Genomic DNA, 26,200 nt, shown 5'->3' on the forward strand with positions numbered 1-26,200 from the left:
GGGACGGGGGCCTGGGATTAAAAATAATAATAATAATAAATACAATATAATATAGGACAAAATACACATCACAACAAGAGAGACAACATAGCAAGGCAGCAACACATGACAACACATTTGATTGATTGATCAGCCTTACGGTTTTCAATGCTCCTGATGGGTTGATATTTGGGGGGCGAGAGTAGAGAACCTAGACCAGCTGTCTGGTATCGTAGTCACTTGACACGGTAACAACAGCAGATCAATTAATCTGATGGTTTATCCTTGTAGGTTTTTCCTAGCAATCAAGCTTCGGGGGTGAATGTAATCTTCTGTTAGTAGCATTGTAAGACATCCATCGCTAACCTGCAGGAGGTTAAGTGCTCTCTCTCTCTCTCTCTCAGGTCAATGCTGACTTTTTAAAGATTGAGAAGTTTACTCTGGGGGGAATCGGAGTGGTATCCGAGGCTAAGGCATACCTCAAGTTGCACTTTGACCCCTCAAACAACTGTGTGAAGGACATTTACCCTGCCGACCACCTTATCCTAGAGAGATATACACGGTTATGAAAACGTCACGCCAGGGTAAGCCTACACAAAACACAGCCCTTATTTGAATTATTTCTAAAATCCCCCATGGGAAAAATCTATGGTGGAAAAACGATTGGAACCATTTCCCTGTTTGACCGCTAGGTTTAATGGGTATTATGACTCTTACTGTGGCACTCTATATGTGAGCATGTTATATGATCCCATTGGTTTCATTTAGCTGTTGTGTTCATATTAGTGTTGTATACTGCGCTATGTTAATTGTAGAACTGAATACCCAGTATTTTCTTCTTGCTGAATTGGAGTCAATGATAATTAATTAACGAAATATAATTACTTGCCTGTATAAAACAAAAGGTCGAACTGCTTGCCTGTGAATTCTTCAATACACTTTATTGATTCATTTCAAATGCAATGCAGGAATTCTTTCTTTGGGACAGACAATATTGATATTTGTTAAGCATGGGACTAGAACTAGGCTTAATCTGTCTCTGGGAAACTGGTCCTATATGTCCAAATCAATTGAGTGGCAGGTTTAGAAGACTTTAACATGTATCATTGATATGCAGTTCTTGATGTCAATGATTAACATACAGCTTAAAATGATAAACCACGACGACCAGTAAAATCAAGCTTCATATTTATCCACCAGTATCTTCACCCAACAATGTGACAATGTTTTCACATTCATTGGACAAAACATATCTGGTGAGAGATGTTGGAGTATGTTGTCGTAATTCACTGTGTAATAATACTGCAATGTGATGATGACAGAGCTGATATCATGCTAGTCCTTGTGTTGTTGATGTGGTGGAGGTGAAGTAGATCACCAGAGAGAGCATCAGACCTCCTCCCCCCTGTCAGGCTGCACCACGGTGGGCTCACTGCTCTGGGAGGGCAGCTTGCCCCCCTCACACGGGTAGCGGGGCCTCTGGAGCTGTGATGTCACAACAGGAAGCTCCTGCCTTTCCCAGTCGCCCTGGCACAAAAAAAACACAGAAGCAGTCAGACAAGGTGTGTGTGTGTGTGTGTGTGTGTGTGTGTGTGTGTGTGTGTGTGTGTGTGTGTGTGTGTGTGTGTGTGTGTGTGTGTGTGTGTGTGTGTGTGTGTGTGTGTGTGTGTGTGTGTGTGTGTGTGTGTGTGTGTGTGTGTGTGTGTGTGTGTGTGTGTGTGTGTGATTATCACTGTACTGTGAAGACCTTAAATGTGCTGTGAACTTTTGACTCGTTTTTTGTGATGGTTAAGCGCACATTTGAACTGTTAAACTGTGTGTTTGATCATGTGTGATGGAATGTGTTTCTGTGCAGTGTTTCTCTATGAGAATATGCTCTATACGGTAGAGTTAGTCTCCAGTCACCAGGTCTCTATACGGTAGAGTTAGTCTCCAGTCACCAGGTCTCTATACGGTAGAGTTAGTCTCCAGTCACCAGGTCTCTATACGGTAGAGTTAGTCTCCAGTCACCAGGTCTCTATACGGTAGAGTTAGTCTCCAGTCACCAGGTCTCTATACGGTAGAGTTAGTCTCTAACCATACTCTACTGTACTGTCCTGAATTATGCATAACTATACTCTACTGTACTATACATAACTATACTCTACTGTAAAATACATAACTATACTCTACTGTACTGTCCTGAAATATACATAGCTATACTCTACTGTACTATACATAACTATACTCTACTGTACTATACATAACAATTACTCTACTGTACTATACATAACTATACTCTACTGTACTATGCATAACTATACTCTACTGTACTATACATAACAATTACTCTACTGTACTATACATAACTATACATACCTATACTCTACTGTACTATACATAACTATACATAACTATACTCTACTGTACTATACATAACTATACTCTACTGTACTGTCCTGTACTATATATATCTATACTATACTATCCTATACATAACTGTACTCTACTGTCCTGTGCTATTCTATAACTGTACTATACTATCCTGTACATAACTGTAATCTACTGTCCTGTGCTATAATATAACTGTACTATACTATCCTGTACATAACTGTAATCTACTGTCCTGTGCTATACTATAACTGTACTATACTATCCTGTACTCCAACTGTACTCTACAGTCCTGTACTATAACTGTACTCTACTGTCCTGTACCATAACTCCCCTCTATTGTCATTTACTATATTTTAAATATACTCTACTATACTCTACTGCTGTCACGCCTTGGTCATTGTATCTTGTGTTTTTGTTATATGTTTGGGTAGGCCAGGGTGTGACATGGGTTTATATGTTGTTATTTCGTATTGGGTTTGTATTAATTGGGAGTGTGTATTATTAGGGGTGTGTCTAGTTAGGCTTGGCTGCCTGAGGCGATTCCTAATTGGAGTCAGCTGGTTCTAGTTGTCTCGGATTGGGAACCGTATTTAGGTAGCCTGAGTGCGCGTTGTATTTCGTGGGTGATTGTACCTGTCTTAGTGTTAGTCACCAGATAGGCTGTATTAGTTTCATTCGTTTGTTGTTTTCTTCTTCCGTTATTTCATGTACCGTATTAGCTTCATTAAAAGTCATGAGTAACCTACACGCTGCATTTCGGTCTGACTTTCTACAAACAACAGACGAAGATCATTACAACTGCACTGTCATGTACGATACTATAACTATACCGTACTGTCTTGTAATATACTACACCTGCACATTCTACTGTCCTGTACTATACTATAACTGTACTCTACTGTACTCTACTGCCCTGTACTATACAATCAAATCTGAAGCCATATAATTGTATGAAATTGATTAGAATCATAAAACTATAATCAATTACGTGTGTAGTGTTAGTCAGTAAAATTATAATAAATCATGTGTGTAGTTTTAGTCATGATGTGTGTAGTTTAACTCAGAATTAGGGTAAAACAATATAACTGTAACAATGTCTATTATAGTATCTAAAAAACAGACTGTCTGAGCAAGTTTCGGTGCCGACCTTGGCTGGGGCCACTGAGAGTACTTCCCAGGCTCTCCCTATCTCTTTGGGAGGACAGGGAGTGATTCTCACGGACTCCCCTAATCTTTATCGGCTGGGTAGCAGGACAGTGTGTGCGTAGGATGCCTAATGTTTTTTTGTGAAAGTATGTGAGTAAGAAGCCAGTATAAAATGAATGGTTTTGTACAACTAACCAGCTCTCTCGTGAATAAACCTTATTGACTATTTTAGCTGGGCCTCCGTCTGTTTCATTTCCACCAGTATTTTACAAATCCTGGTTAGTAGACTGAGTAGTTAATTGAATTGGTTTATGAATATCGAGAACATAATTCTCATAACAGGAATACAGCTCATTCAATGCTGTCTTAGTGCCAGCCTCTGACTGTGATGGTATGTAAACAGCTACGAAAAATACAGATGAAAACTCTCTAGGTGGATAGTGTGGTCTACAGCTTATCATGAGATACTCTACCTCAGGCGAGCAATAGCTTGTGACTTCCTTAGATATCGTGCACCAGCTGTTATTTACAACAATACATAGTCCACCGCCCCTTGTCTTACCAGAAGCTGCTGTTCTATCCTGCCAGTACATCGTATAACCAGCCAGCTGTATGTTGATAGTGTCGTCGTTCAGCCACGACTCCGTGAAGCTGAAGATATTTCAGTTTTTAATGTTTAATGTTGGTAATTTAATCTTCCGTGTAGGTCATCTATTTTATTCTCCAAAGATTGCACGTTTGCTATCAGAATGGAAGGAAGTGGGGGTTTATTCGATCACCTACAAATTCTCATAAGGCCTTTTTCTCCGCCTCCTCTTTACGCAAATCACAGGGATCTGGGCATGTTCCTGAGAAAGCAGTTTATCATTCGCATCGGGCTCCTCAGACTCATGAAAAGAAAAAAGGATTCTGACAGTCCGTGGTGAGTAATCACAGTCCTGATGTCCAGAAGTTATTTTTGGGTCATAAAAGCTGGTTGCGGCAACATTATGTACAAAATAAGTACAAAAATAAGTTACAAACAACGCAAATAAACAAATAAAAAATGCAATCGGTTGGAGACCCTTAAAACGACTGCCTTCTTTCTCCGGAACCATATTTAGAATATTTACTATAACTGTACTCTACTGTCCTGTCCTATACTATAACTGTACTCTACTGTCCTGTACTATACTCACAGGGAAGAGCTTGGCAGAGGACTGGTTACAGGCCATGGAGATGGGAGCGGTGTTGTAGAGAGAGTTGAGCACCTCTCCACTGAAGGAGTCCCAGGACAAAGAGGAGAACTGGTCCGTCACACTGGTCTGACCACAGCTACACACATCACCACCCTGGAACCTGAGAGGAGGAGAGGGGAGGGGGAGGGGAGGGATGAAGGTGAGGTAGGGGGGGAAAAAGAGGGAAAGAGGGGGAGGATGAGAGGACAGTGAAGGAGGGTGAAGTAGGGAGAGAGGGGGAATAAGAGGGGGAGGAGGAGAGGACAGTGAAGGAGGGTGAGATAGGGGGAGGGAGGAGGGTGCACGGGGAGGATCAGAGGACAGTGAGGGAGAGAGGGAGGATTGGTAGGGGGAGGAGGGAGCAGGGGGAGGATGAGAGGACAGTGAAGGAGGGAGGGAGGGAGGGAGGGACGGAGGGAGGGAGGGAGGGAGGGAGGGAGGGAGGGAGGGAGGGAGGGAGGGAGGGAGGGAGGGAGGGAGGGAGGGAGGGAGGGAGGGAGGGAGGGAGGGAGGGAGGGAGGGAGGGAGGGAGGGAGGGCAGTGAAGGAGGATTGGTAGGGGAAGGAGGGAGCAGGGGGAGGATGAGAGGACAGTGAAGGAGGATTGGTAGGGGAAGGAGGGAGGGAGCAGGGGGAGGATGAGAGGACAGTGAAGAGGGATTGGTAGGGGGAAGGAGGGAGCAGGGGGAGGATGAGAGGACAGTGAAGGAGGATTGGTAGGGGGAAGGAGGGAGCAGGGGGAGGATGAGAGGACAGTGAAGGAGGGTGAGGGAGGATGAGACATTGAATGGCCAAGCATGGTCATGGTCATGCTCATGTTAGTACTCCCTCATAGACAGAGCTTGTTGTAAAAACAAATACGGAGTATACGGAGAACCAGGTTTATGTGAATAAATATGGAGTGGGATGTAGATCATCTATGAAAGAACTGAAATCTATCAAATACCATTACCTGCATCCTTTCTAATCCCCTTTTATATTACGCCTTCAGAAAGTATTCAGACCCATTCACTTTTTCCACATTTTGTTACGTTACAGCCTTTTTCTAAAATGGATTAAATACAAAATACTCAGCAATCTACACACAATACCCCATAATGACAAAGCAAAAACAGGTTTTTAGATTTTCTGCAAATCTATTAAAAATTAAAAACAGAAATGTACATAAGTATTCAGACCCTTTGCTATGAGACTCAAAATTGAGCTCAAGTGCATCCTCTTTCCATTGATCATCCTTGAGATGTTTCCACAACTTGATTGGAGTCCACCTGTGGTAATTCAATTGATTGGAGATGATTTGGAAAGGCTCACACCTGTCCATATAAGGTCCCACAGTTGACAGTGCATGTCAGAACAAAAACCAAGCCATGAGGTCAAGTGAATTGTCCGTAGAGCTCCAAGACAGGATTGTGGGAAGGGTACCAAAACATTTCTGCAGCATAGAAGGTCCCCAAGCACACAGTGGCCTTCATCATTCTTAAATGGAAGAAGTTTGGAACCACCAAGACTCTTCCTAAAGCTGGCCGCCTGGCCAAACTGAGAAATCAGGGGAGAAGCGACATTGGTCGGGGAGGTGACCAAGAACCTGATGGTCACTCTGTCAGAGCTCTAGAGTTCCTCTGTGGGATGGGAGAACATTCCAGAAGAAAAGCCATCTCTGCAGCACTTGACCAATCAGGCCTTTATGGTAATGTGGCCAGACGGAAGCCACTCCTCCGTAAACGGCACATGACAGCCCGCTTGGAGTTTTCCAAAAGGCACCTAAAGACTATCAGACCATGAGAAACAAGATTCTCTGGTCTGATGAAACCAAGATTTAACTCTTTGGTATGAATGCCAAGCATCACATCTGAAGGAAACCTGGAACCATCCCTACGGTGAAGCATGGTGGTGGCAGCATCATGCTATGATGCTATGGGGATGTTTTTCAGGGGCAGGGACACTAGTCAGGATCGAGGGAAAGATGAACGGAGCAAATTACAGAGAGATCCTTGATGAAAACCTGCTTCAGAGCTCGGTTCACGTTCCAACAGGACAACGACCCTAAGCACACAGCCAAGACAATGCAGGAGTGTCTTCGGGACAAGTCTATGAATGTCCTTGAGTTGCCCAGCCAGAGCTTGGACTTGAAACCGAGAGAACATCTCTGAAAAGACCTGAAAATAGTAGTGCAGCAACACTCCCCATCCAACCTGACAGAGCTTGAGAGGATCATTAGAGAAGATTTGGAGAAAATCCACAAATACAGGTGTGCCAAGCTTGTACATCATACCCAAGAAGACTCTAGGCTGTAATCACTGCCAAATGTGCTTCAACAAAGTACTGAGTAAAGGGTCTGAATACTTATGTAAATGTGATATTTCAGTTTTTTATTTATTAATTAGCAAAAAAAATATACAACTGTTTTTACTTTGTCATTCTGGGGTATTGTGTGCAGATTGATGGGGGGGGGATGTATTCAATTTCAGAATTAGGCTGTAACCTAACAAAATGTGGAAAAAGTCAAGGGGTCTGAATACTTTCCGAATGCGCTGTATGCACTGAGTGTACAAAACATTAAAAACTATTTTCTTGACATAGACTGACCAGGTGAACCCAGGTGAAAGCTATGATCTATTGTTGATGTAAATTTTTAAATCCACCAATCAGTGAAGATGAAAGGGAGGAGACATGTTAAAGAAGCATTTTCATGCCTTGAGACAAATCGAGACGTAGATTCAGAGGACGAATGGGCAAGACAAAAGATTTAAGTGCCTTTGAACAGGGTATGGTAGTCACTGCCAGTCGCACTGGTTTGAGTGTGTCAAGAACTGCAACGCTGCTGGGGTTTTCAATCTCAACAGTGTCCCGTGTTTCAAGAATGATTCACTACCCAAAGGATATCCAGCCAATGGCAGGCCAGTGGTCGAAAATGGGTTATTAATGAGAACAAAGGAGGCTGACACATTGTGCAGAGCAATAGAAGGGCTACAGTTAGTCAACTGACAGTCCAACATTGGTGCCCAGAGAGCCATAAAATAATGCAAACTTGTTGTACCTTGACATGAATGGGGTAATGGCAGCCGGCGACCGTTTAGAGTTCCACATCTTTCAGGAAAAAACAAGAAACTGTGGTTGCAGTGGGCTATGGAACATAAACACTGGAGAATTGGAAAAACATTGGCTGGTCCGATGAATCCCACTTCCTGCTGTTTCACGCTTAACTAGAGTATGGACAAAACCCAGAGTACATGCATCCATCATGCCACAACATTGCAGGCTGGTACCCAGGGTTGGGGAGTAACGGACCACATGTAAGGGATTACCAAAAAAACGGTAACTGTAATCCGTTACATTACCAGCAACATTTATTTGATCAGATTAGAGATACCTTTGAAGAACTAGTCTGAGATATGGCTTTTTCTTTGCAGCATCCAATGTTGACAGTGGCCTTCATCAAACACATTGAGGCTGGTGTTTTGCAGGTAGTATTTAATGAAGCTGCCAGTTGAGGACTTGTGAGGTGTCTTGTTTCTCTAACTAGACACTCTAATGTACTTGTCCTCTTGCGCAGTTGTGCACCGGGCCCTCCCACTCTTCTATTCTGGTTAGAGCCAGTTTGTGCTGTTCTGTGAAGGGAGTAGTACACAGCGATGTATGAGATCTTCAGTTTCTTGGCAATTTCTCGCATGGAATATCCTTCATATCTCAGAACAAGAATAGACTGATAAGTTTCAGAAGAAAGTTATTTGTTTCTTGCCATTTTGAGCCTGTAATCGAACCCACAAATGCTGATGCTCCAGATACTCAACTAGTCTAAAGAAGGCCAGTTGTATTTCTTCTGTAATTAGAACAACAGTTTCCAGCTGTGCTAACATAATTGGTAAAGGGTTTTCTAATGATCAGTTAGCCTTTTAATATTATAAACTTGGATTAGCTAACACAACGTGCCATTGGAACACAGAAGAGGTTTCTGATAATGGACCTCTGTACACCTATGTAGATATTCCATAAGAAATCAGACTTTTCCAGCTACAATAGTCATTTACAACATTAACAATGTCTTCACTTGTATTTCAGATCAATTTGATGTTATTTAATTGGACAAAAACATTTGCTTTTCTTCCAAAAACCAGGTCTAAGTGACCCTAAACTTTTGAACGGTATCCACTGATTCTTGAAGAATATAACTTAAATGCCTCATGAGCTTAGTTCAATTGACACATTCCATGAGAACCCAAAATATAAACTTGTTTATATGCAATGTTTATAAGTATTGTAAATGTAAACAAACACTGTATAGCCTCATAACATGGTTAAAACAATAATGTTGATATCATGGATGGCCAGTCCTTGCTTCCATAGCTCTGTCTATTAACCTCAGAGTTGTTACATTTCTTCAGGCCCATCCCTCAGCTTTTTACCAAAATAGAGGCGGGTCAACTGTTTTGTTATTGTTTCATCTGTGAATTTGCACTTTAAACAGCTGCATATTATCAATATATCAAAGTGTCACCAACAAAAAGGTAAACAATAGGCCTTTAGCAAATGCAGAATATGGCATTCATTTATCACATGTAAATAGCAGTTTTCAGTAGTGCTCAAAGCATGCCATTCCATGAGCGCAAAATCATAAACAACAGAGTAGGGCTGGCTAATATGTCCTTAGTTTAGGGGTCATGCTCAGGTAAAACAGTTTGGCTAATCTATACTTCCATATTTCCAAGTCCTATTCTTGAATATCAAGGGTTATAAAAGTAGGCCGTCATTGTAAATAAGAATTTGTTGTTAACTGACTTGCCTAGTTAAATAGATAAATATAAATAAAATGCATTTATTGGAATGACTAAACTTCTGATAGACTTTGGTTTTTAATGTAAAGATATAATTTAATCATATTATTATGTGTGGTAGAAAGTGATTAGAAGAAGCCTACATAACCAAACCATAAAGTAAAAGTTGAAATCCACGTATGGCCAGCTATGTAAACTTTAACATTGATTTATCCTGCGATAGATGTCATTCAATTGGGAAACTGCTTTTTTTGTCTTCTTCTAATGCCTCTTAAGATGAAGAGGAAAGTCATCTAAAAGTAACGGAATGTAATCAGATTATGTTACTGAGTTTGGTTAATCCAAAAGTTACGCCACCGATTACAATTTTGGACGGTTAACTAGTACCTGTAACAGATTACATTTAGAAAGTAACCTACCTAATCCTGCTGGTACCAGGTGGTGGTGTGGGGTGTGTTTTCATGGCGCACATTGGGCTCCGTGATAAAAGTGGAGCAACATTTCAAAGCCACAGGATACATCATTGTCAATCAGGTGCATCCCTTCATGGCAGCAGTGTACCCATCTACAAAAATATTTTTTTTCAGCAGGATAATGGTCCTTGACACAAGGTTAGGATTGTCCAGGAATGGATTCATAAACATGACACTGAATTCAGCTTACTGCAGTGGCCTTCCCAGTCACCAGATCTCAATCCAACTGAGCATCTGTGGGATGAGATGGAATGAGCTGTTCGGAGTAGAAATCCACTACCAGCCATCTTGACACAACTGTGGGAAGCATTGGAGTCAACATGGGCCAACGTCCCTATGGAATGCTTTCGACACCTTGTAGACTCCATGCCCCAATGACTTGGTGGAAAACATTACAATTCAACATAAATTCAGTAAGTATTCACACCCCTTGACTTCTTCCACATGTTGGTTGTATTACAGCCTGAATTTAAAATGGATAAAATGTAGATTGTGTGTCACTGGTCTACACACAATAAACCTTATTTCAAAGTGGAATTTTGAAATAAGTTTTCATTTTTAGAAATGAACTACAAATAACTGAGCACGAAACTGAAATATCTTGATTCAATAAGTATTCAACCCCTTTTTTAGGGCAAGCCTATTTAAGTTCAGGAGTAAAAATTCACTCATTATTTGTGCAATAATAGTGTTTAACATGATTTTTACCTCATCTCTGTACCCCAAATACAATTATGTGTAAGATCCGTCAGTCGAGAAGTGAATAAAATATAAAAATACGCATCCTTTTGGCAATAAGGCACTAAAGTAAAACTGCAAAAAATGTAGCAAAGAAATTAACTTTATGTCCTGAATACAAAGTGTGGTGGTGGCTGCATCATGCTATGGGTATGCTTTTCATCGGACAAGGACAAGCAAGTTTTAAAAGGTAAAAAATAAATGTAATAGGGCCAAGCACAGGCAAAATCACAGACACTGGGAGACAAATTTACCTTTCCGCAGGACATTAAGCTAAACCACAAGACAAACTATAAACTGGAGTTGCTTGCCAAGATGACGTTAAATGTTCCTGAGTGGCCTAGTTACAGTTTTGACATAAATCAGCCTGAAAATCTATGGCAAGACTTGAAAATGGCTGTCTAGCAATGATCAACAACCAATTTGACAGAGCTTGAACATTTTTGAAAGAATAATGTGCAAATATTGTACAATCCAAATGAGAGACTTACCCAGAAAGACTCACAGCTCTTAGAGACTTACCCAGAAAGACTCACAGCTCTTAGAGACTTACCCAGAAAGACTCACAGCTCTTAGAGACTTACCCAGAAAGACTCACAACTCTTAGAGACTTACCCAGAAAGACTCACAGCTCTTAGAGACTTACCCAGAAAGACTCACAGCTCTTAGAGACTTACCCAGAAAGACTCACAGCTCTTAGAGACTTACCCAGAAAGACTCACAGCTGTAATCACTGCCAAAGCTGATTCCAACGTATATTGACTTAAGGGTGTGAATACTTATGTAAATGAGATATTTCTGCATTTCATTTTCAATACAATGTCTAAAACCATGTTTTAACTTTTTCATTATGGGGTATTGTGTGTAGATGGGTGAGATGTTTTGTATCACAACAACATGTGGAATAAGTGAATACAGATCCTTCAGAAGTATTCAGACCTCTTGACGTTTCCACATTTTCTTACATTACAGCCTTATTCTAAAAGTGTTTTATTTTAAATGCTCATCAATCTACCTACACACAATACCGCATAATGCCAAAGCAAAAACAGGTTTTATAAATGTTTGCTAATTTATTAAAAATGAAAAAATGAAATATAACATTTACATAACTATTCAGACCCTTTACTCAGTACTTTGTTGAAGCAGCCTTGAACAGCGATTACAGCCGTAAGTCTTCTTGGGTGTGACGCTACAAGCTTGGCACACCTGTATTTGGGGAGTTTCTCCCATTCTTCTCTGCAGATCCTCTCAAGATTTGTCAGGTTGGATGGGTGCGCATTGCTGCACAGCTATTTTCAGGTCTCAATTAAATAAGTAAATAAGGTTATGTTTTTATGTGTAATAATTTTGCCAAAATTTCTAAAAACTGTTTTAGCTTTGTCATTATTGGGTATTGAGTGTAGATTGGTGAGGATACATTTTTTAAAATCCATTTTAGAAAAAGGCTATAACGTAACAAAATTTGGAAAAGGTCAAGGGGTCTGAATACTTTCTGAAGGGACTGTATATAGTTTATATCCTAATCGTACTGGATTCCAATTATATTGGCTAATCAACCAATCACTCTAATCTTAATTCCAACCCTCAGATGTCTACAGACTAACCCATTTGACCCATTTACTCTTTCCTTTTGCAATACATCCCTCTATTTTACTGTGATGTCTTACGAGGGTCACGCACCTCTCTATTCCGTACCATTTCTATTGAGATTTCCCTGAAAATACATACTTTACCTAAGAGTATAATCATATTTCCTTTTGATTGTGGATTTTCAGATCTCCTAACAATACTGTTTGTAGGTCCATCTGAACACAGACATTATGACTTCATAACCACCGAAGGGCAGTACCAAGAGAAATGATCCATTTATTCTGTTTCCTCGTGGCAGTCTGCACTGTCTGACTGTTCAATGCCCCATGTATAGATGTTTTTCTTGTTTTGTGACGATACTTTATTAATTTTGTATAAATTGAAAAGTACAGATTGATGCGTACAGGGTAGCCTAGTGGTTAGAGTGTAGAGGGGGCAGGGTAGCCTAGTGGTTAGAGTGTAGAGGGGGCAGGGTAGCCTAGTGGTTAGAGTGTAGAGGGGGCAGGGTAGCCTAGTGGTTAGAGTGTAGAGGCGGCAGGGTAGCCTAGTGGTTAGAGTGTAGAGGTGGCAGGGTAGCCTAGTGGTTAGAGTGTAGAGGGGGCAGGGTAGCCTAGTGGTTAGAGTGTAGAGGCGGCAGGGTAGCCTAGTGGTTAGAGTGTAGAGGGGGCAGGGTAGCCTAGTGGTTAGAGTGTAGAGGCGGCAGGGTAGCCTAGTGGTTAGAGTGTAGAGGGGGCAGGGTAGCCTAGTGGTTAGAGTGTAGAGGCGGCAGGGTAGCCTAGTGGTTAGAGTGTAGAGGGGGCAGGGTAGCCTAGTGGTTAGAGTGTAGAGGGGGCAGGGTAGCCTAGTGGTTAGAGTGTAGAGGCGGCAGGGTAGCCTAGTGGTTAGAGCGTTGGACTAGCAACTGGAACGTTGCAAGTTCAAACCCCCGAGCTGACAAGGTACAAATCTGTCATTCTGCCCCTGAACAGGCAGTTAGCCCACTGTTCCTAGGTCGTCATTGAAAATAAGAATTTGTTCTTAACTGACTTGACTAGTTAAATAAAGGAGAAAAAAATGAACATTGCTGTCTTTGTTTATCAGTTCATAAACACGATGCCATGGTATTGGGACATCACAAATCTGTTCACAAACTCTTTGAGTTTCATGTGACATAGTGGTCACACCTCTTGACCTTGTGTTGGTGATTGTTTTATATAAGGAATGGAATGAGCAGTTTTCTTCTGCTGGTTCGTGTGAAGTCTGTGTGAGTGGATTTCATCTGCTGAACAATAACAGCTGTTTGATGAGGAGAATATTGATTGTTCTCCAGAGATTGATTTTCTAATGGCAGCTGAGTCAGCAGAAAACGGAAATGAAGATGCAGTGTGTGTTTGGTTAAAGATGACAGCTAGCTCTTCTTAATAAAGAGGATGGGTATTACCGAGAAATGAAGCTATCCTGTGCGTGTGTTACCTGCCGATGAAGCTACAGTACTGTGTGTGTGTGTGTGTGTGTGTGTGTGTGTGTGTGTGTGTGTGTGTGTGTGTGTGTGTGTGTGTGTGTGTGTGTGTGTGTGTGTGTGTGTGTGTGTGTGTGTGTGTGTGTGTGTGTGTGTGTGTGTGTGTGTGTGTGTGCCTGCCCACTCCCCCAAGTTGGTGTGCCCATCACAGGAGGTTGGTGGCACCTTAATTGGGGAGGATGGGCTCATGGCTGGAGCAGAATTAGTGGAATGGTATCAAAAACATCAGGGAATCGTATCAAACACATGCCATTTCATTCACTCCGTTCCAGACATTATTATGAGCTGTCATTCCCTTCACCAGCCTTCTGTGGTGCTCATGTACTGTATATTACCTGTTGATGAAGCTGAAGTACTTCTGCAGGTATCCAGGGTCAATGTTACTCTTACAGAGTTCTAGTTGAGTTCTGGGGTAGTAGTGTACATAGTTCACACACATCTCCTCCATGATCCCAAAGCCTCCCTGGATTAAAAATGAGGAGAGAGAGACAGAGCAAATGATAGGAGAGAGGGGAAACAGAGGGAGAGAGGAGGGAGAGGGGAGAGGAGAGGAAGGGAGAGAGAGAGAGAGAGAGAGAGAGAGAGAGAGAGAGAGAGAGAGAGAGAGAGAGAGAGAGAGAGAGGGGGAGGAGTCAGGTTCCTGGGTTTAGCTCCATGCCTTCATCATAACCCCAGAAACAGCTAGCTCAGGCATCACTGAGGACAGTGTGTGAGTTTAAAAAAAAACATCCTTACCCCAGTATACTTCATCTGCTGTCTATCATTCCTTACCCCAGTATACTTCATCTGCTGACTATCATTCCTTACCCCAGTATACTTCAACTAGTGACTATTATTCCTTACCCCAGTATACTTCAACTAGTGACTATCATTCCTTACCCCAGTATACTTCAACTGCTGACTATCATTCCTTACCCCAGTATACTTCAACTAGTGACTATTATTCCTTACCCCAGTATACTTCAACTAGTGACTATCATTCCTTACCCCAGTATACTTCAACTGCTGACTTTCATTCCTTACCCCAGTATACTTCAACTAGTGACTATTATTCCTTACCCCAGTATACTTCATCTGCTGACTATTATTCCTTACCCCAGTATACTTCAACTAGTGACTATTATTCCTTACCCCAGTGTACTTCATCTGCTGACTATCATTCCTTACCCCAGTATACTTCATCTGCTGACTATCATTCCTTACCCCAGTATACTTCAACTAGTGACTATCATTCCTTACCCCAGTATATTTCAACTAGTGACTATCATTCCTTACCCCAGTATACTTAATCTGCTGACTATCATTCCTTACCCCAGTATACTTCAACTAGTGACTATTATTCCTTACCCCAGTATACTTCATCTGCTGACTATCATTCCTTACCCCAGTATACTTCAACTAGTGACTATCATTCCTTACCCCAGTATACTTCATCTGCTGACTATCATTCCTTACCCCAGTATACTTCAACTAGTGACTATTATTCCTTACCCCAGTGTACTTCATCTGCTGACTATCATTCCTTACCCCAGTATACTTCATCTGCTGACTATCATTCCTTACCCCAGTATACTTCAACTAGTGACTATCATTCCTTACCCCAGTATATTTCAACTAGTGACTATCATTCCTTACCCCAGTATACTTCATCTGCTGACTATCATTCGTTTATCATTCCTTACCCCAGTATATCATTCAACTAGTGACTATCACTACCCCATTATTCATCTGCTGACTATCACCCCAGTATACTTCAACTGCTGACTATCATTCCTTACCCCAGTATACTTCATCTAGTGACTATCATTCCTTACCCCAGTATACTTCATCTGCTGACTATCATTCCTTACCCCAGTATACTTCAACTAGTGACTATCATTCCTTACCCCAGTATACTTCATCTGCTGACTATCATTCCTTACCCCAGTATACTTCAACTGCTGACTATCTTTCATACTATACATTCCTTACCCCAGTATACTTCAACTAGTGACTATCATTCCTTACCCCAGTATTATTCAACTAGTGACTATACATTTCCTTACCCCAGTATACTTCAACTAGTGACTATATTCCTTACCCCAGGATACTTCAACTGCTGACTATCATTCCTTACCCCAGGATACTTCAACTGCTGACTATCCAGGAAAATAAAGGAAAAGCAGCTCTGGGTAAATCTGATAGATTTATTGACAGGACAAGAAAACAATCAGCTTACATTTCCGCATCAATCGTTTTCTTCAGAGCTTTGAGTAGAAAAAGGGTGGGAGGCACCTATATATCCTCCCAGGGGAGTGTCCCGCTCATTATGTCAATCAAACATGTCCATAATATCAATACTGTCAGTAGTCTCAACTACACAGGTTATTCAATCAAGAGTATGATCATCAGTCAAGATTCCTCTCATACATTCTAGACTCCTCCCATACATTCCAGACCCCTCCCGATACATATACATTCCAGACTCCTCCTATACATATACATTCCAGACTCCTCCTATACATTTCAGACCCCTCCCGATACATATACATTCCAGACTCCTCCCATACATTCCAGACCCCTCCCGATACATATACATTCCAGACTCCTCCCATACATTCCAGACCCCTCCCGATACATATACATTCCAGACCCCTCCCATACATTCCAGACCCCTCCCCATACATATACATTCCAGACCCCTCCCATACATTCCAGACCCCTCCCGATACATATACATTCCAGACCCCTCCCATATATTCCAGACCCTTCCCCACACATATACATTCCAGACTCCTCCCATACATTCCATACCCCTCCCCATACATATACATTCCAGACCCCTCCCATACATTCCAGACCCTTCCCCATATATATACATTCCAGACCCCTCCCCATACATTCCAGACTCCTCCATATACATTCCAGACTCCTCCCTATACATTCCAGACTCCTCCTTATACATTCCAGACTCCTCCCATACATTCCAGACTCCTCCTATACATTCCAGACCCCTCTCCATACATATACATTCCAGACTCCTCCTATACATTCCAGACCCCTCCCCATACATATACATTCCAGAATCCTCCTATACATTCCAGACCCATCCCCATACATACATTCCAGACTCCTCCTATACATTCCAGACCCCTCCCCATACATATACATTCCAGACTCCTCCTATACATTCCAGACCCATCCCCATACATATACATTCCAGACTCCTCCTATACATTCCAGACCCCTCCCCATACATATACATTCCAGACCCCTCCCCATACATATACATTCCAGACCCCTCCCCATACATATACATTCCAGACCCCTCCTATACATTCCAGACCCCTCCCCATACATATACATTCCAGACCCTCCCCATTCCAGACATATACATTCCAGACTCCTCCTATACATTCCAGACCCCTCCCCACACATATACATTCCAGACTCCTCCCTATACATTCCAGACTCCCCCATATACATTCCAGACTCCTCCTATACATTCCAGACCCCTCCCCATACATATACATTCCAGACTCCTCCTATACATTCCAGACCCCTCCCCATACATATACATTCCAGACTCCTCCTATACATTCCAGACCCCTCCCCATACATATACATTCCAGACTCCTCCTATACATTTCAGACCCATCCCTATACATATACATTCCAGACTCCTCAACATACATATGCATTCCAGACTCCTTCCTATACATTCCAGACTCCTCCCATACATTCCAGACCCCTCCCAATCATTCCAGACCCCTCCCAATCACAGACCCTCCCCATACATATGCATTCCAGACTCCTCCCATACATTCCAGACTCCTCCCCATAATACATTCCAGACTCCTCCCAACACATATATTTCCAGACCCCTCCCATACATATACATTCCAGACCCCTCCCCACACATATACATTCCAGACTCCTCCTATACATTCCAGACCCCTCCCCATACATATACATTTCAGACCCCTCCCCATACATATACATTCCAGACCCCTCCCATACATTCCAGACCCCTCCCCACACATATACATTCCAGACCCCTCCCCATATACATTCCAGACCCCTCCCCATACATTACATTCCAGACCCCTCCCCATACATATACATTCCAGACTCCTCCCTATACATTCCAGACCCCTCCCCACACATATACATTTCAGACTCCTCCCATACCAGACCCCTCCCCATACATATACATTCCAGACCCCTCCTATACATTCCAGACCCTCCCCACACATATACATTTCAGACTCCTCCTATACATTCCAGACCCCTCCCCATACATATACATTCCAGACTCCTCCTATACATTCCAGACCCATCCCCATACATATACATTCCAGACCCCTCCCCATACATATACATTCCAGACCCCTCCCCATACATATACATTCCAGACTCCCCTACCTATACATTCCAGACCCTCCCCATACATATACATTCCAGACCCCTCCCCATACATATACATTCCAGACCCCTCCCCATACATATACATTCCAGACTCCTCCTATACATTCCAGACCCATCCCCATACATATACATTCCAGACTCCTCCCATACATTCCAGACCCCTCCCCATACATATACATTCCAGACTCCCCATACATATACATTCCAGACCCCTCCCCATACATATACATTTCAGACTCCTCCCTATACATTCCAGACCCCTCCCCATACATATACATTCCAGACTCCTCCTATACATTCCAGACCCTCCCCACACATATACATTCCAGACTCCTCCTATACATTCCAGACCCCTCCCCATACATATACATTCCAGACTCCTCCTATACATTCCAGACCCCTCCCATACATACATTCCAGACCCCTCCCCATACATATACATTCCAGACTCCTCCCATACATTCCAGACCCCTCCCCCATATACATTCCAGACTCCTCCTATACATTCCAGACCCCTCCCCACACATATACATTCCAGACTCCTATACATTCCAGACCCCTCCCCCACATATACATTCCAGACTCCTCCTATACATTCCAGACCCCTCCCCACACATATACATTCCAGACTCCTCCTATACATTTCAGACCCATCCCCACACATATACATTCCAGACTCCTCCTATACATTCCAGACCCCTCCCCATACATATACATTCCAGACTCCTCCTATACATTTCAGACCCCTCCCCATACATATACATTCCAGACTCCTACTATACATTTCCAGACCCTCCCTATACATATACATTCCAGACTCCTCAACATACATATACATTCCAGACTCCTCCTATACATTCCAGACCCCTCCCCCATACATATACATTCCAGACTCCTCCTATACATTCCAGACTCCTCAACATACATATGCATTCCAGACTCCTTCCTATACATTCCAGACTCCTGACATACATTCCAGACCCCTCCTAATCATTCCAGACTCCTGACATACATTCCAGACCCCTCCTAATCATTCCAGACTCCTCAACATAGATATGCATTCCAGACTCCTCCCATACATTCCAGACTCCTCCTAATCATTCCAGACTCCTCAACATACATATACATTCCAGACTCCTCCCATACATTCCAGACTCCTCCTAATCATTCCAGACTCCTCAACATACATATACATTCCAGACTCCTCCCAACACATATATATTCCAGACTCCTCCCATACATTCCAGACCCCTCCCCACACATATACATTTCAGACTCCTCCTATACATTCCAGACCCCTCCCCATACCTATACATTCCAGACTCCTCCCATACATATAAATTCAAGACTCTTTCCTATACATTCCAGACTCCTCCCATACATTCCAGACCCCTCCCCACACATATAAATTCCAGACTCCTCCCATACATTCCAGACCCCTCCCCATACATATACATTCCAGACCCCTCCCATACATTCCAGACCCCTCCCCATACATATACATTCCAGACTCCTCCCATGCATTCCAGACCCCCCATACATATACATTCCAGACTCCTCCCATGCATTCCAGACCCCTCCCCATACATATACATTCCAGACCCCTCCCATACATTCCAGACCCCTCCCCATACATATACATTCCAGACCCCTCCCATACATTCCAGACCCCTCCCCATACATATACATTCCAGACCCCTCCCCATACATATACATATATATTAAGCATCTCGAATCAAAATTAAATCTAGAATCGGCTTCCTATTTCACAACAAACCCTTCTTCACTCATGCAGCCAAACTGACCATCCTACCGATCCTCGACTTTGGCGATGTCATCTATAAAATAGCCTCCAACACTCTACTCAACAAATTGGATGCAGTTTATCACAGTGCCATCCGTTTGTCACCAAAGCCCCACCACTGCGACCTGTACGCTCTCATTGGCTGGCCACCGCTTCATACTCGTCGCCAAACCCACTGGCTTCAGGTCATCTACAAGTCTCTGCTAGGTAAAGCCCCGCCTTATCTCAGCTCACTGGTCACCATAGCAGCACCCACCCGTAGCACGCGCTCCAGCAGGTGTATTTCACTGGTCACCCCCAAAGCCAATTCCTCCTTTGGCGGTCTCCTTCCAGGTCTCTGCTGCCAATGACTGGAACAAATTGTAAAAATTGCTGAAGCTGTGACTCTTACCTCCCTCAATAGCTTTAAGCACCAGCTGTCAGAGCAGCTCACATATCACTGCACCTGTAGATAGCTCATCTGTAAATAGCCCATCCAATCTACCTCATCCCCATAATGTATTTATTTATTTATTTTGCTCCTTTGCACCCCAGTATCTCTACTTACACATTCATCCTCTGTACATCCATCCATTCCAGTGTTTAATTGCAATATTGTAATTACTTCACCACCATGGCCTATTTATTGCCTTACCTCTCTTATCCTACCTCATTTGTACATGCTGTATATAGATTTTTCTACTGTATTATTGATTGTATGTTTTTTTGTTCCATGTGTAACTCTGTGTTGTTGTATGTGTCGAACTGCTTTGCTTTATCTTGGCCAGGTCGCAGTTGCAAATGAGAACTTGTTATCAACTAGCCTACCTGGTTAAATAAAGTTTTTATTTTATTTTTATATTCCAGACTCCTCCCCATATATTCCAGACTCCTCCCCATACATTCCAGACCCCTCCCATATATTCCAGACTCCTCCCCATACATTCCAGTCTCCTCCCCATACATATACATTTCAGACTCCTCCACATACATCCCACTTGAATAGCAAAAGACAGATATCAACTAAGGAAAAAGGTATTTACCAAAACAGACAGTTGTTCATTCAGACCTTGTGGCTCAATGCAATCTGATTGCAGACGATCCAAAGTATCTCTCTCTGTAACAATCTCTCACTATATTGCAACCTCTGGAGGAAAGAGAAACTTTCTCAATTGCCCAGAATTTCCTCCTTGCCCTTATCGTAACCCCAGAAACACTGAGGACAGTGTGTGAGTATGTGTGTTTATATTTGTGCATGTGTCTGTTCGTGCAATTGTACATGCGTGAGAGTGAGTGTGTGTGTCCACTTCTGTCCACTGCTCTCAGCATCAGTGGAGAGGAGGAGAGAGCATCATCATCATCATCATCATCCAGCCCAGAGCCTCCTTCTCACTGTGTCTGACCCCAGATTACTGAGATCTGGGCAGGGCAGTAGAGCCGCTCTGAGCCCTGTCTGTATGTGGCATGAGGATATACCCACATTAAACACATTAAGCTGGTTGGCTAAAGTTACTGGATAGATGCTTCGAACACAGCCACTGCCCTGAAGAGCATCGAAACCGTTATGTATCATTATGTATCATGGGTAGATCGTGATTAACTGACTTACTATTCTACAAATAGTATTGAGTTATTTATGAAGGTGATTTTGTAGATCAGTCAGTCTAGACTCGCCTTCAAGTGCATGTGTGCATGTTTGCGGTCTGCATAACCATTTGCTACATTTCATGGCTGCACTTGTAGTGAAAACCAAACATACTCACCACTGTAGGCTGGCTCCTGTCCTCTGTGTTGTATGTGCACTTTGTCAAGAGGACGTCCCCCTGTTGGGGACACACACACTCAAATCAGGCAATGTTCTGCCAATGTTTTACACGTATCTTCCTAGAGGGTAACATTAAGTTACCATGGTTTACAGAATATTTGCATTGTTCCTCTTTATTTTTAAACAGGCAACTCTGCATCTCTGTTGTTCTGCAGCAGAGCAGAGACAGACTGTAGCTGTAGTAGTACTGTGTATCATCTCTGTTGTTCTGCAGCAGAGCAGACAGACTGTAGCTGTAGTAGTACTGTGTATCATCTCTGTTGTTCTGCAGCAGAGCAGACAGACTGTAGCTGTAGTAGTACTGTGTATCATCTCTGTTGTTCTGCAGCAGAGCAGACAGACTGTAGCTGTAGTAGTACTGTGTATCATCTCTGTTGTTCTGCAGCAGAGCAGAGACAGACTGTAGCTGTAGTAGTACTGTGTATCATCTCTGTTGTTCTGCAGCAGAGCAGAGCAGACTGTAGCTGTCGTAGTACTGTGTATCATCTCTGTTGTTCTGCAGCAGAGCAGAGACAGACTGCAGCTGTAGTAGTACTGTGTATCATCTCTGTTGTTCTGCAGCAGAGCAGAGACAGACTGTAGCTGTAGTAGTACTGTGTATCATCTCTGTTGTTCTGCAGCAGAGCAGAGACAGACTGCAGCTGTAGTAGTACTGTGTATCATCTCTGTTGTTCTGCAGCAGAGCAGAGACAGACTGTAGCTGTAGTAGTACTGTGTATCATCTCTGTTGTTCTGCAGCAGAGCAGAGACAGACTGTAGCTGTAGTAGTACTGTGTATCATCTCTGTTGTTCTGCAGCAGAGCAGAGACAGACTTCAGCTGTAGTAGTACTGTGTATCATCTCTGTTGTTCTGCAGCAGAGCAGAGACAGACTGTAGCTGTAGTAGTACTGTATATTGTATCATCTCTGTTGTTCTGCAGCAGAGCAGAGACAGACTGTAGCTGTAGTAGTACTGTGTATCATCTCTGTTGATCTGCAGCAGAGCAGAGACAGACTGAAGCTGTAGTAGTACTGTGTATCATCTCTGTTGATCTGCAGCAGAGCAGAGACAGACTGTAGCTGTAGTAGTACTGTGTATCATCTCTGTTGTTCTGCAGCAGAGCAGACAGACTGAAGCTGTAGTAGTACTGTGTATCATCTCTGTTGTTCTGCAGCAGAGCAGACAGACTGTAGCTGTAGTAGTACTGTGTATCATCTCTGTTGTTCTGCAGCAGAGCAGACAGACTGTAGCTGTAGTAGTACTGTGTATCATCTCTGTTGTTCTGCAGCAGAGCAGAGACAGACTGAAGCTGTAGTAGTACTGTGTATCATCTCTGTTGTTCTGCAGCAGAGCAGAGACAGACTGTAGCTGTAGTAGTACTGTGTATCATCTCTGTTGTTCTGCAGCAGAGCAGAGACAGACTGTAGCTGTAGTAGTATTGTATCATCTCTGTTGTTCTGCAGCAGAGCAGAGACAGACTTCAGCTGTAGTAGTATGTGTATCATCTCTGTTGTTCTGCAGCAGAGCAGAGACAGACTGTAGCTGTAGGAGTATATTGTATCATCTCTGTTGATCTGCAGCAGAGCAGAGACAGACTGTAGCTGTAGTAGTACTATTGTATCATCTCTGTTGTTCTGCAGCAGAGCAGAGACAGACTGTAGCTGTAGGAGTATATTGTATCATCTCTGTTGATCTGCAGCAGAGCAGAGACAGACTGTAGCTGTAGTAGTACTGTGTATCATCTCTGTTGTTCTGCAGCAGAGCAGAGACAGACTGAAGCTGTAGTAGTACTGTGTATCATCTCTGTTGATCTGCAGCAGAGCAGAGACAGACTGTAGCTGTAGTAGTACTGTGTATCATCTCTGTTGTTCTGCAGCAGAGCAGAGACAGACTGTAGCTGTAGTAGTACTGTGTATCATCTCTGTTGTTCTGCAGCAGAGCAGAGACAGACTGTAGCTGTAGTAGTACTGTGTATCATCTCTGTTGTTCTGCAGCAGAGCAGAGACAGACTGTAGCTGTAGTAGTACTGTGTATCATCTCTGTTGTTCTGCAGCAGAGCAGAGACAGACTGTAGCTGTAGTAGTACTGTGTATCATCTCTGTTGATCTGCAGCAGAGCAAGACAGACTGTAGCTGTAGTAGTACTTATTCATCTCTGTTGATCTGCAGCAGAGCAGAGACAGACTGAAGCTGTAGTAGTCTTCCTCATCATCTCTGTTATCTGCAGGAGCAGAGACAACTTCTCATAGTAGTACTGTGTATCATCTCTGTTGTTCTGCAGCAGAGCAAGAAAACTTAGCTGTAGTAGTACTGTGTATCATCTCTGTTGATCTGCAGCAGAGCAGAGACAGACTGTAGCTGTAGGAGTATATTGTATCATCTCTGTTGATCTGCAGCAGAGCAGAGACAACTGTAGCTGTACAACCCAGTTATTGTATCATCTCTGTTGATCTGCAGCAGAACAGACTGTAGCTGTAGGAGTATATTGTATCATCTCTGTTGTTCTGGCAGCAGAGCAGAGACAGACTGTAGCTCTCTTTGTATCATCTTGTTGATCTGCAGCACAATGATCAGACTGTGAGCTGTTTTGATGTTGAGTAATTGTATCATCTCTGTTGATCTGCAGCAGAGCAGAGACAGACTGTAGCTGTAGGAGTATATTGTATCATCTCTGTTGATCTGCAGCAGAGCAGAGACAGACTGTAGCTGTAGTAGTACTGTGTATCATCTCTGTTGTTCTGCAGCAGAGCAGAGACAGACTGTAGCTGTAGGAGTATATTGTATCATCTTTGTTGATCTGCAGCAGAGCAGAGACAGACTGTAGCTGTAGTAGTACTGTGTATCATCTCTGTTGTTCTCGTCTTGTTTCACCCTCAGTCATCTTCTCTTCCTTCTTTCTCTCACTGAAAGTCCCCGTTCCCTTTACTGAATCTTATTCCAGAGACAAAACCCACCGTACTGTCAGTTAGAGTATCTTATTCCACCTGCTGAGACAGCTGTGAAAGTAGAAAGAGGATGCATACTGAGCACTGTCACCATCTTCCTCAGCATTCTGATTATCTGCAGGAGGAGACAACAACATTCTCATCAGTTGAAGGATTTCAAAACACAATGATCCAGTGAAAAACATGAGCCAAGAAAAGTTAGTAGAGGTGCTGACTACGATCAGTTAAAAAGGCTATAAAACAATAATAATAAAGAGATTGGCACTCACTCTATACAATATAAAGTCTCAGAATTGGTCAGTTGGTAAAACATGAACAACCCACCTTCATCCTGAAGAAGTCACTGTGATGCTGAAACATTGGTGGTGTTTTACCCAATAAATTACTGGCAGTTGTATATAGGAGTGTAACTCTCTTTATTTATTTTTATAAAACACAATGATCTGGCAGTGATTTCTTGTTTTGATGTTGAGAAAGGATTGTCTTGTATCAGACTTCAGAAGATATGAAGCTGGTTACAAGGAAGAATGTTGTACAGGCAGGAGGTTAGAAGACTGACGAGGAAAATAGTATGAATACTGATACAAAGGGAGTTCAAGAGAAAGGATATGAATACTTATTTTTATTGCTAGGTATTAACACTGTTGGAGTTAGAAAAGGATTTGAATACTGATCATCTACAAATAAAATGGTTTATGTCCCTCGAGGTTGCATCTAGACTATTTAGAGAAAGGATATGAATACAGGTCAGTTAGAGAAAGGATATGAATACTGATCAGTTAGAGAAAGGATATGAATACTGATCAGTTAGAGAAAGGATATGAATACTGATCAGTTAGAGAAAGGATATGAATACTGATCAGTTAGAGAAAGGATATGAATACAGATCAGTCGGAGAAAGGATATGAATACTGATCAGTTAGAGAAAGGATATGAATACTGATCAGTTAGAGAAAGGATATGAATACAGATCAGTTAGAGAAAGGATATGAATACTGATCAGTTAGAGAAAGGATATGAATACTGATCAGTTAGAGAAAGGATATGAATACTGATCAGTTAGAGAAAGGATATGAATACTGATCAGTTAGAGAAAGGATATGAATACTGATCAGTTAGAGAAAGGATATGAATACTGATCAGTTAGAGAAAGGATATGAATACTGATCAGTTAGAGAAAGGATATGAATACTGATCAGTTAGAGAAAGGATATGAATACTGATCAGTTAGAGAAAGGATATGAATACTGATCAGTTAGAGAAAGGATATGAATACTGATCAGTCGGAGAAAGGATATGAATACTGATCAGTTAGAGAAAGGATATGAATACTGATCAGTTAGAGAAAGGATATGAATACTGATCAGTTAGAGAAAGGATATGAATACAGATCAGTTAGAGAAAGGATATGAATACTGATCAGTTAGAGAAAGGATATGAATACAGGTCAAGGGAGAGTTGTGTTGTTCTGCA

General features: G+C 42.4%; 1 pseudogene; it reads right to left on the reverse strand.

Annotated features, from left to right (window-relative positions):
* Nucleotides 1-635: 635 nt before the first annotated feature.
* The window catches only part of LOC123999854, a 43,040-nt pseudogene continuing 17,475 nt past the window's right edge, over nucleotides 636-26,200 (reverse strand).

The sequence above is a fragment of the Oncorhynchus gorbuscha genome, linkage group LG16, assembly GCF_021184085.1.
Source record: "Oncorhynchus gorbuscha isolate QuinsamMale2020 ecotype Even-year linkage group LG16, OgorEven_v1.0, whole genome shotgun sequence".
Lineage (NCBI taxonomy): Eukaryota > Metazoa > Chordata > Actinopteri > Salmoniformes > Salmonidae > Oncorhynchus > Oncorhynchus gorbuscha.